Genomic DNA, 12,766 nt, shown 5'->3' on the forward strand with positions numbered 1-12,766 from the left:
TTTTAATTCATCTTCCATTGCTTCAATCCAATATTTATCTTCACATGCCTCAAAAATAGATGCTAGTTCAATTTGAGAAATTAAACATACCTCTTCATTTGCTAGTCTTCCTCTTGTCATAACACCTTGATACTTATTCCCAATTGTCTAACTTTTAGAGTGATTCAATCTTACATACCAAAGTGTGTTCGCTTGCTGCTATTCTTCAGTCACCGTGGAATTCGTTGATGATGTCGATGTGACTGGATCCACATTCTGTACTGGTGCACTTTGTATAGGTTCATTTATGATCATCTCAACTGTCGGTTCAAAATCTATAGACCTTGAATTTCCTCTAAAGTTTTCATCTATCTTCACATTAGCACTTTCAATGATTTTCTGCAATCTCTTATTAAAACATCTATATGCCTTGCTCTTAGATGAATAACCAAGAAATATTCCTTCATCACTTCTAGGATCAAATTTACCAACATACTCATCTCTCCTAATATAACATTTGCTTCCAAATATTTTGAAGTATTTAAGAGTAGGAGTATTACCAAACCATAGTTCATAAGGGGTCTTACCGGTTTCACCTTTGATGTGAACTCTATTAAAAGTGTAAACCATTGTATTCACTACTTCTCTCCAATACACATGAGGTAGATTTTCTTCCAATATCATGCTTCTAGCTGTATCTAGAATAGTTCTATTCTTCCTTTCCACAAATCTATTTTTCTAAGGTGTCCGGGGTGCTGATAGTTGTCTTCTGATTCCATTCACTTCACAAAATGTATTAAACTCCTTAGATGTAAATTCTCCTCTTTGAACTGATCTTAAACATATGATTTTCTTACTGGTTTCATTCTCTACCATTGCCTTGAATAGTTTGAATTTTCCAAAAGCTTCTGATTTCTCCCTGAGAAAATTAACCCAACACATTCTAGAATAATCATAAATAATTAGCATAAAGTATCTATCTCCTTATAGACTTCTTATTTTTTTCGGACCACACAAGTCAGTACGAATTAAATCAAGAACATTATTGGATTTCTCATAAATACTCTTAAAAGTTGTTCTAACTTGCTTTCCCATTTGACATTCCTTACATATCGGGTTATGAGGTTTCACAATCTTAGGTAAATCCCTTACTGCCTTAGTGAGACTAATCTTTACAATGCAATCAAAATTCACATGACAAAGTCTCTTATGCCATAACCAACTTTCATCAATATGTGCAATCAATCATGTCTTTTCACTATAATTCAAATGAAAGATATTACCTTTAGTCTAATTATCGGTTGCAATCTCCAATCCAGATTTATTCATGATTTTGCATTTACCATTCTTCAAGTATAACTGAAAACCCTTTTCAACTAATTAACCAACACTCAAAAGATTATGCTTCAAACCTTCAACATAATAGACGTTGTCAGTATTGTGCTTACCATAAAAAGATATAGTGCCTTTTCCTTTGATCAAACAAGCTTTATCATCCCCAAATATTACTAGACATCCACTATATTCCTGAAAAGATAAGAATTTGCTTTTATCACCAATCATATGATGTGAACATCCAAAATCTATAATCATTCATATTTTTCTTCAATTTTAGCTGCCAGGGCCAGCTCTATCGGTTGAATAGTAGGTGTCGGTTGATCTTCTTTTATTGCAACAAAAGCTCATCCATTGTCTTCTGGTTCTTCATCAAAATCATCAATAACTCTTTCATCAGCATAGTAACATGATTTGTCTTTTTTCTTAAATATGTATCTCTGATATTCAGGGTTAGGCTTATATGTCCCTTTAGCTTCTTCTCTCAATCTTGCATATCTATCAGGACATATAGATGCCATATGACCAACTTTATTGCAGTTAAAACATTTAAATGGTGTTTTACCTTCATACTTACTTCCAATAGGAACTTTAGGCATTTTCCTTGCAAATAGTGCTTCAAGTTCTTCCAATTCTTCATTTTCTTTTCTGATATCTTCAAGTTCTTTTGCATAAAGTGCTTTCAAATCAGACTTCTCAGATGATGACGATGATGCTACAGATGATGATGCTTTGAAGGCCAAATATGTTTTAATTGTAGCAACAGGACCAAATTCCTCAAGCTCAAATGCTGAAAGTTTTCTAACCAAGGTATCTCTAGATACTGATGTATTAGGCATTGTTCTCAACTCATTAATAGTAGTTACTTTCATTTTGTATGTTGGTGGAAAAACTCTTAAAACTTTAGAAATGATTTCATCTTCACTTTAGGATCCTCCACAACATTGTATTCCCAAAATAATTTCATTTACTCTTTCCATAAAAGCAGAAATTCTTTCATCTTCTTCCATTTTCAAATTTTCATACCTAACCCGGAAGCATTCCAGTTTCGCAATTTTGACAGTGGTATCACCTTCATTCAGTGTCTCCAATTTATCCCAAATAGCTTTAGTAGTAGATCGGTCTGATAATCCCATGATTTGTTGATCTGATAATGCACTCAAAAGTGCTTCTCTTACTTTGCAATCATTTTTTTGATCTTTACCCAATGTTGGTGGATTAGGTTGATTCAGTGTAGGACCAAAATAGCCATTCTTCGTAATATCCCATATGTCTCTTCCAATGCAATTCAGATGAGTCTCCATTCTCATCTTCTACATACCATAGTTAGATCCATCAAGTTTCAGACTGTCCTTCTTGAAAAAGTTTGTTGCCATAGGATCTCCTCAAGCTGTGAAACTTCTGCAAAAAGAGGTATTTGCACTTATACCAATTGTTAGGACCCAAAAGGCAGCTGAGAGAGGGGGTGGGGGGGGGGTGTGAATCAGCTGTCAATTAATTTCAACCCAAATATAGCTTAAGCAAACTTGATGCATAATACCGGTAAACCAAACTTAATGTCGGTTGACAGATTAGCAGTTAGTATTAATACCAGTGAAGATTAATGCATAAAACATAAAGAGAAACAACATACACAACACATAACACAAAGATTTATACGTGGAAACCCTATGAGGGGAAAAACCACGGTGGGAAACCTTAACCATAATCAGATGATACTACTACAGGTAGTATGTGTATACAAATGGGGTCTGCACATGTAGAAAGGCCAACCTCCTAGAGCTCACTGCTCAATCACAAAATATGAGTCACACTTACTACAATTGGATGGTTAAATCCAATGATAATGTACTGCTCAAAGTAGCATCTTCAATGCTGGATTTAGTACCGGTTAAGCTCTGATAATCACCTTCAAACCTTCCTTGAACCTTCTCTATGGTTTGCTCATATGACCTTCAATATTCACACATACCATGTTACAATACCATAACCGTATACCATTACTTCTTTACTTTCTCTGCTACCTGCTATCTCATCACTTGAGATCTTACATATATACCAAAACCTAAGACCAAATGTGTAGGTCGGCATACTAAGAATATTACAATAAAATCAATTACAAATAAGTCAAGATGTGATGCATCATGTTGACTCAATACAGTTACAACAATATCCAATTAATAAATCATCTTCATAACGTGTCATGCTGATCTGGAATGGATAATGCATACCGGTCCATAACCTAGACCAATGTGCCGGTAACAACAAATATGTCAACCTGATTAGACCATTTACCAAAATACCAAAACCAAGTATCCAAACCATGTCTTCGACATAACCAAGTGACCTCTAGATGATAAGAAGTCATCCTTAGTGTCGATGAACAATATAACCTGTTGGTGAACAATATACTGGTGACTGTGCATAAGTCTCTAAACATGCCGATGAACACAATGTGTCGGTTCAACATAACCAAAGATCTCCAGAAGGATAAGTATTGACATCAATGACAAAACTAATGCAACACATCCATAATACCAACAACTACAAGTTCAAAAGAATGATTGGAGGAGTCTTAAAGATATGTATTCCAAAGTGTGTTGTTCTCATACACGTGAAAGCCCACTACATGCAAGGTCTGTGTGAAAACCCCCTATATCATGTGAAGTTTATCAGACCCAAGTTATCATGATCAACTGGATATGACAGTGAACAAAGTTTTTAATAGAAACGTGTATGAAGAGAGCAATCTAAAATTTATCAAAATGCAGTCCTATTGACCCATTATAGTCACTGTTTGGAAAGCTGATGACAATGAAGAGTGCTGGAGCAGTCTAAAATTTGAGAAAATCATTGTCAAAATACTTTTAAGACAATCATTATATGTCAAACAAAAAGAGGTTACATTGATTATGCAACCATCTTCAAGAAATGCAGTCAGAAGGCACTATTGCACCATAGAATGATATTCATACGCATTGCACGGACCCAAGCTAGAGGTCAAGTATCAATGATAAAGAAATGCAGCTACACAATTTATAAGAGCCTTGAATAAGATGGATAGCTTGAGGTAGACAAACACCATATGAAGATCACAGTCACAATAATCATAAAAAACAGTAAAGAAGACTCAGAAAAAATGAATAGTGATCTATGATAGTCCATACAAAGGCATACATAGTCAAAGACATAGGTTGCAGTTGTCTAATACCAGCCATAAGGTAAAGATAGTCAAAGGTACATTTTTTGCATCACAGACCAGGACCCCATGGGAGGCAACATGGTCTGGGTTTTTGATTCAGAACTGTGGTCTAAAAGGAAAGGGTGAAAGCATGTTTCAAATGCATATGATAATAGCTGATACAAAGATCACCAAAAGACTGGTAGCTCAAAAAAGCCATGGTACATGAAATATGAATCTTTACCATAGAATAGCCCCAATGATCTTGATGAATACATGCCAAAACCAAAGGGAATGACACAAGTTCAGTGTCATATCACTGTCAAAATAGTGGGCATACTCAAAGTTCAAGTATCAACGCAAAGGTAGCCATCTTCAAAGGGTTGACACAGGGTCAAAAGCCTTAAAAGTTGAACATCATGATCAAAATACAGAGGTATTCAGTATCAAACAAAGAAAGGACAATCAAATGAGCAATGAATGTAAAATCTTATAGTAAGATAACAGTGTTTCAGTCATTCAAGGGATAGTCCACACAACCCCAAAGAGTAATCACAACCCTTAGTGCAAAGGCTCTCATCAAAGGCCAAATCATAAAGAAAACACAGTCCAATTCATAAAGGACAACACTTCTATTGAGAATGAAAGTCCCAAGCAGTGCTTGCAGACTAGTAGAAGTTCAAGGTACAGATCCAGTGACTGAGAAATCACATAAAAGGGATGAATTTATAGTCATTTCTTGATATTGAAAAAGACAATCATGATTGAGGAATGATTGCAATAGATATGGAGAAAGAGTTTCCTTGTGATAGATGACAGTAAGGAGCGAACTCTGAGCAACAAATAAAGTAAACTATAGGAGAACAAACCTAAAATAGTCACTTCATACAAAACTAAGGACAACATTAGCACATTAAGCTCGAGCTAAGGTTGTTTGAAGATTTGATTATATAGATGTATTTTATAGTTTATTATTTCAAAATAATCATGAAAAATAAAGTTGAACATAATTCAATAATCAAATGTGGATTTTCTATTTTTAACCCTAAAATATGTATGTTTCACAATATAATTCCTTTGATTGAATTGCTCAAAGGGTACTATTATGAGAAATTTAGCATATGTAAAGTAAACAGAAAAGTAATCTTACATATTATAAGTTTCTCAATGATATTACAATTAAATAAAAGCTTGCACTAAATGATTGTAGTTCAATTGATTCAATACAATTATGAGGATATTGGTATGTTTCTTGATTACACCATCTACCAAGGTTCAAATCCCTTGAGATATGATCTAAGGGATGAGGCGAGAATTGTGCCCTAATTTTTTTTAGCAAAATATATAACTCACAATCCTTAACTCTCAACTAAAGAAATATAAACACACATTAATGCGTCCATATAAATAATAAAATGAAATCATGAATAATGTAAAATCCTCCAAAAAAAAACAAAAAAAAACTTACAATCTTAGAAAGAGAAATTATAAGAATTTATAAAATCATTGCAACAAACCAATGTAGTGAAACTAAATCATATCAGTAGAGAGGCTACACAACCTACTCTTTTGTCTGCAAAATCCATTGAGAAGAGGGCAATAGCTTGGTCATAAGGATGAGAGGATACTCGAGATTCAGAAAGATGGTTCCCAATACTCATGTTCAATGTTCTTAATTATTGAATGTATAGTTGCTAAAACCCAATTTTGGAGCATAGATAGTTCAAATGAAGAGAAGATCCTATGTTGAGCTATTTTTTTTAAAAATTTATTTATTATGAATTATTTATTGTAAAATAATCATTATAAATAAAATAATATGGTGAAATAAACAAGGACAAATGGAATTAGTCAAATTTATACTAGTGTAACTCTTATTTTTTGTATTTTTTTATATTTTAAAATAATTTTGCACAACTAAAATAATTTAATTAAATACAAAATCAATCACTATTTTTTTTCTCTTTTTCTGTAGCATAAATTGATCAATATTTTTGAAAAGATATATAAATAGATCAACTTAGATTCTCATCTGACTTATTCTTATCAAAATATATTTTAAAAGTTGATAATAAAGATTAAATCCAAAGCTGAAGCGAATGCCCAAGCATCAAAAGCTTCATGAAGGAGACAAATTAAGTTTTCTACCCTTGCAGGTCGAAGCCGATAAGGTGTACATACTCTAACCCCTTGTGAGATTTGAATTTCTAACCTCCCTTTCAGGGGCACAAGTTCTCCACCACTAAGCCAACTCAAGTTGTACATTTTTATTGTAATATTTGCTTTGATCAATACAAAAAAACAAACTTAATAGTTTTTCATCTTAAAATAAATGATTATTATTTTTTATACTTATTTTTGTTAATTCTCATAGACAATAAAGATGTTGTGACAATAATTTCTTTAGGGGTCCAACTTTTCTTTCTTTCGATGATATTTGAAGAAACAAAAGGAAATAAATGTGAAGGGTAAATAGGTACTATAGTTTTTAGTTTTAATAAGCACATATAAAACAAGTGAACAATTATATTTTTTGCTGTTTTTTTTATACATAATTATTAATTATTTTCTCCCACAAATATATAAAGGAAGTAAAAAAATATTTTGTGGTGTATTAACATTAAATATTATTTTCATATTTTTTGAATAATATTCTTTATTAAGTATCAATGAAAAATGTTTTAGTATAAAATTTGGTAGGAATTGCTTACAAAGGAAGGTACAATTATTTTAGAAAAATATAAATGAAAATTATAAATGTTGGGGTTCATCTCATAGTGTGATGGATAAATGATGTTGTTGTTATTGTGGCCACCAAGGTTCAAACCTCCACCTATTACATATAACAAAACATATCTATTCAAAAGGACTACTTAATATATATAAGATATTGTGATCTCTAAATTTATTTTTATATTATTATGATGTCTTCAATGAAACTTTAATTCTCACCTAATAATTTTTTTCTAAGTTCAATTGCCAAAACCAATGCTTTTTCGAGGAAGTGTGGCACCAAGCTTCAAACCTCGAGTTTACCATTGTATTGCAATCTTACAGTACAATGATATTTTTATTAGATAAGCAAGGAAGTGTGGCACCAAGGTTCAAACCTCCACTAGGTTGTTGTATTGCAAGCTTACAGTACAATGATATATTTTTTAGATAAGCAAGGAAGTGTGGCACCAAGGTTCAAACCTCCACTAGGTTGTTGTATTGCAAGCTTACAATACAATGATATTTTTATTAAATTAGCAAGGAAAGGGCCTTGAACCCTATTGTACATTAACAAAACATAACAGTTCAAAAGGAATACTTAATAAATATAAGAAATTGTGATCTCTAAATTTATTATGATCTCTTCAATGAAATTTTTAATTCTCACCGAATAAATTGTTTCTCAGTTCAATTGCAAAAACTGACATTTTTTTAGGGGGAGGAAGTGTGGCCACCATGGTTCAAAGCTCCACTAAGCCATTGTGCCACAAGCTTACAATACAATGATATTTTTATTAGATAAGCAAAGAAAGGGCCTTGAACCCTATTACATATAACAAAACATAATAGTTGAAAAGGACGACCTTTTCATGCTAATGATGCATTTTTATGAAAATATAAAAAGTGGCACCTTTTTGGTACCACAATTTTGTGCACTTATCTGTACCAATCATTTAATGGCTATTGTTTTTCATGCAATTATTTTGGACATAAATTTGTGCATTGTAGAAGAAATGTGAATCCGAATATTCAATTCTTTAGATGTGGAAATTCTGGACATAAGGCTAACAACTGTACTCTCAAGTTGATAAAAGAAACTATAGATCATTAGTGAATGGAATGAATGGATCACAAATGAATTTGTTTTTTTAAGGTCATTGTCACACATGTCATAAATTTGATCATAAAGCTAATCAGTGCCAATTTAGAGGAAATTCAATGAATTCGGGACATAAGAAGGTAAAGTGCTATAATTGCAACACATATGGACATTTTGCTAACAATTGCGGGAATGAGAAGGATCTAGTAAATAAACTTAAAATGAATGTTATGGTATGGAAAAGTAAGGAATCTACTGAGCCCTCTACACCTGAATCCGGTGTGGGTGTTTTTTCCTTCAAAAACTAATCCGATAGTTAGTGCTCAAGGGGAAATTCAATGAACAATCTATTTGTTCCTCTTGTGAGAAGGGAATGCTTGTGGCAACACAAGCTGGTGTTGATATTGCTGCTAATGTATGTTCCGATAGACTATCTATGCAAAAGTGTAAAGTTTCGGCTGACGTCATTTTGATAAGATATTTTTGGTGGCAAAACCCTAGGTATTCCGAGTAAGATAAATATTCAAGATTCAATCATTTTTGCATCTTGCATTGAAGAAGAGTTGAAGAGCAGAGCAAGTTGGGAAAAGGAAGGAGATTCAGAGCGCAATTCATACACAAGTTATTTTTCATATCTCTTCATATGGATTCTAAGATAGCAGCTGTTCAGATAATTGAGAATGTGCATTTGAATGAATATAATCATGCGAAAATTAGGAAATTGGGAAATTCTTTGTCAAATGAAAGTATGCAAGAAATAAAAAATTTAGGGCATAAAGGTTTAGATCTTTGGAATGAGTTGCCTTGTTTAAAAAATGAAGACATGATAAAATCTCTCTTGAATTGCATTAAGGATGATCATATGATTTTGGACAAACCATATCCAATTTCAAGATAATTTATTTTTGTTGTGACTGGTTTATGTGATAACAGACCCTTTCTAGTAAAGAAATTGATCAAAAACAAAGAAGTTGAAACCCTAACCAACATCTCAAGCGATCAACGGGCACTCATAATTGACACTATTTCTGACCCTACAGTGAGGTATGTTGCTTATGGAGTATCTTATAATATCTACTTTAGAAACAAAGAAGGTTCTACTTCAGTTATTGCTATATACATTGCGCATCAGATGGTGAGAGAAGACAAGAACTTTGATTTATGTGAATGGTTGAGAGCACAGTTGGTAGAAAACATCAAGATGATTAAGGAACAGAGTTATCCTTTTAGATTTAACTCCTTGATTATGTTTGATGCTTTATTTCACAAGACTTTACCCCTGAAAGAAAATATTACATGGAAATCAAACATTTCAGTTAGAAAAACAGATTTCTAGATATTTAGCTTATTTGGAAAACAAAGATCTGGCATGCAGAGAATATTTCTTGGAGTCTCAGAAGAAGAAGTGTTTTTTTGGTCCGCTTCCCAGTTCTGTTAGTATTCTTGAAGGAAGTGCCTTCAGTAGTAAAAGTTCAAAGAGTAAAAGTTTAATGATGTCTCCTCTGAGATCAATGAAGAAGACAAAAAGTGAAGTTGCACATGAGGTTATTTATCTGGATGATCCAAAATCATTTGTTGTTATTAAGGATAAGCACATGTGATGCTAGAGAAAGAGAGGATGAAGAGGATGATCCATGCAATGTTGATAATATTCTAAGTTTTTTAAAGGAAGAAGTTGGATTGAAAAAGGTTGGTGAATTGTGTCTTGAGAATCCCTCCTATGATCAAGGTCAAATTGAGGAAATTCTAGTAGATTATCCAGTTCGAAACTATATTTCTCTGGATAGTATTGTTGACATCTTGCTAGATGTCTTGTGTGAAGTGCTTAGAGATCGAATGAAGCGGCCTCTTAAGGCACTGGTTGCTGAAGAAGATATTCACGATGGCATAGAGAAGAAGTGTGTATATGCTTAGAACAAATTATCTGAAGACATAAGGAATATGAGAGTTTGTGTGGTGAAAGAAAGCAAAGTTTATAGTTACTATTTCTAGTGGCTTGTAGCTGTGGAACATTTCAAAGCAAAAATTGACTTTATTGAATTTGAGTTGTGTTCCTTAGGTAAGGCATTTAGTATTTTTAGCAATCTTGATGGTGCATAGAGAAGGACGATAAACTCCTTGCAATAAGATCTTACATTTTATTAGAAACAGAAAGAAGACGTGGTGAGTATATTCTTGAAAGTAAAGAGATTGTTGAACCTTAGTTAGAGCATCTTTCCAGTATTCTCTTTGAAGTTGAGAAGTGTGAGCGAAACATCTCTGTTCTCGGTTCGTTATCAAATGCAGTTGATGAAATTATGTAGAATGATATTTTGAGCTTGAGTATCCATTTGGTGATGAACTCCTGGAAGACTTTCTTTCTGGAATTAAAGGAGAAGTATAAGAGAATCTTTTAGAAGCGTAATTGAAACATTCTTTCTTTTGTAGTACAGATTTTATGTTGGTAACCCATTTTTGTTGTTACGCTTTGTCCTTGATGTCAAAGGGAGAGAAATATTGTGTATCAAGGAGAAATATTGTGTATCAAGGAGAAATATTGAGTTTTGATTTTTGGGAATCTTGGAAGCATTATCTAATGGGGAGTTATGGCAAATTTTGATACAAGTTATATTTTTATATTTTTTTAATATGAAAAAGGCAAACAATATATCTAGCAATGAAAACTAAAATTTATACTAGTGTAACAATTATTTTTTTGTCATTTTTAACATTTTTAGAATAATTTTTCACAACTAAAACAATTTAATTAAATAGAAAAATCAATAGCTCTTTTTTTTTTTCCTCTTTTTTTTGTAGCACAAATTGATCAATATTTTTGAAAAGATATAAACAATAGATGAACCTAGATTTTCATTTGACTTAATCTTATCAAAATACCTTTTAAAAGATAATAATAAAGAGTACAATTTGGTGATTTTCTTTAATATAATTCAAGATAAATGTTTTCTTTTTCATGCTTGTTTAACCAACTTAATAGTTTTTCATCTTAAGATAAACAATCATTATTTTTTGTTTTTTTTTATAATTTTGATAGAAAATGCATTGTTATTGTGAAACAAATATTGAAAAAAATCTAATAAAATAAACTATCTACTAAAATTCAAAAGAATTAAAATCATGGAATGTTGTAGATCTAGACAAGAATGTGAAAAGAAGTTTAATACAATTTTAACTATTATAATCTAAAACTAAAAAATAGTCCTAAAATAAATGAATATTCATAGTTATATGACAATATGAGATGTTACAGACTAATGGTGTTGTGACAATAATTTCTTTAGGGGCCAACTTTTCCTTCTCTTTGTTTCTTTTCTATTAGGAATATTTCTTTAATGACAAAAAAGAAAGAAATGTGAAGGGTAAATAGGTAGAAAGATATTATTGTAGTTTTTTAGTTTTATTGAGCACATATGAGATAAGTGAACAATTATATTTCTTGATGTTTATCTTATATATAATTATTAGTTTTTTTTTTTCATCAAACTTATAAAAGAAATAAAAAAATATTTTGTCATATATTAGCATTAAATATTAAACCCTCGATTTTTGTGATATAGTTCATAGTATAGCATTATGGATAAGTGATGTTGTTGTTGTTATGGCCACTAAGGTTCAAACTTTCATTATACAATGATATTTATTAGATAAGCAAGGAAAGGGCATAATAAAACATAACAATTCAAAATGAATACTAAATAAATATAAGAGATTGTGATCTCTAAATTTATTTTTCAATTATCATGAAACTTTTAATTCTCACCTAATAAAATTTTTCTAAGTTCAATTGCAAAAACCAACACTTTAGAAAATTCAATTGCAAAAACCAACACTTTTTCAAGGGGAGGAAGTGTCTTTTTCACACTCTCCCTTTCCAAACATCTCTTGTTCCATGCCCAAATGTTTGGGAATTTCTCCTCCAAATGAAGCTTGAACCTTCCCACCGTATCAAACCATGAAATAAAGGGAACAAATGCTATATCCAAAAATCCAAACCTATCTCCACCAAAGTAATTTTTCCCTTCTAACTCTCCTTCTAATATTGGTAAATTGTGTAGGAATTCACATTTGGCTACTTCTTGTTCTTCTCCTTTGGTTTTAAACATCTTTAGGACAGGAGCACAAACCTAATTAAAGTCATTGGCATACACAAATAAGGACAACATTAGCATTAGTATTAGTATTAGTATGAGAATGAATATAACATATTTATCTAGCACATTAAGCTTGAGCTAAAATTATTTGAACATTTGATTCTATACATTTACTATATCATTTTATCTATTAAAAATAATGGGGATAAACAAAATTAAGGATCACTCAATAATAAATTGTGCATTTTCATGTGTTTAACAGTTAAAAATATGTATATTTCACAGTAGTGAGTAGTGATAGATTGATTGAATTGTTGAAGGAGTAGGATTATGAACAGCAACATATATAAAGTAAATAGAAAAACA

This window comes from Cryptomeria japonica, chromosome 9 (assembly GCF_030272615.1).
Source record: "Cryptomeria japonica chromosome 9, Sugi_1.0, whole genome shotgun sequence".
NCBI classification, from domain to species: Eukaryota; Viridiplantae; Streptophyta; class Pinopsida; order Cupressales; family Cupressaceae; genus Cryptomeria; species Cryptomeria japonica.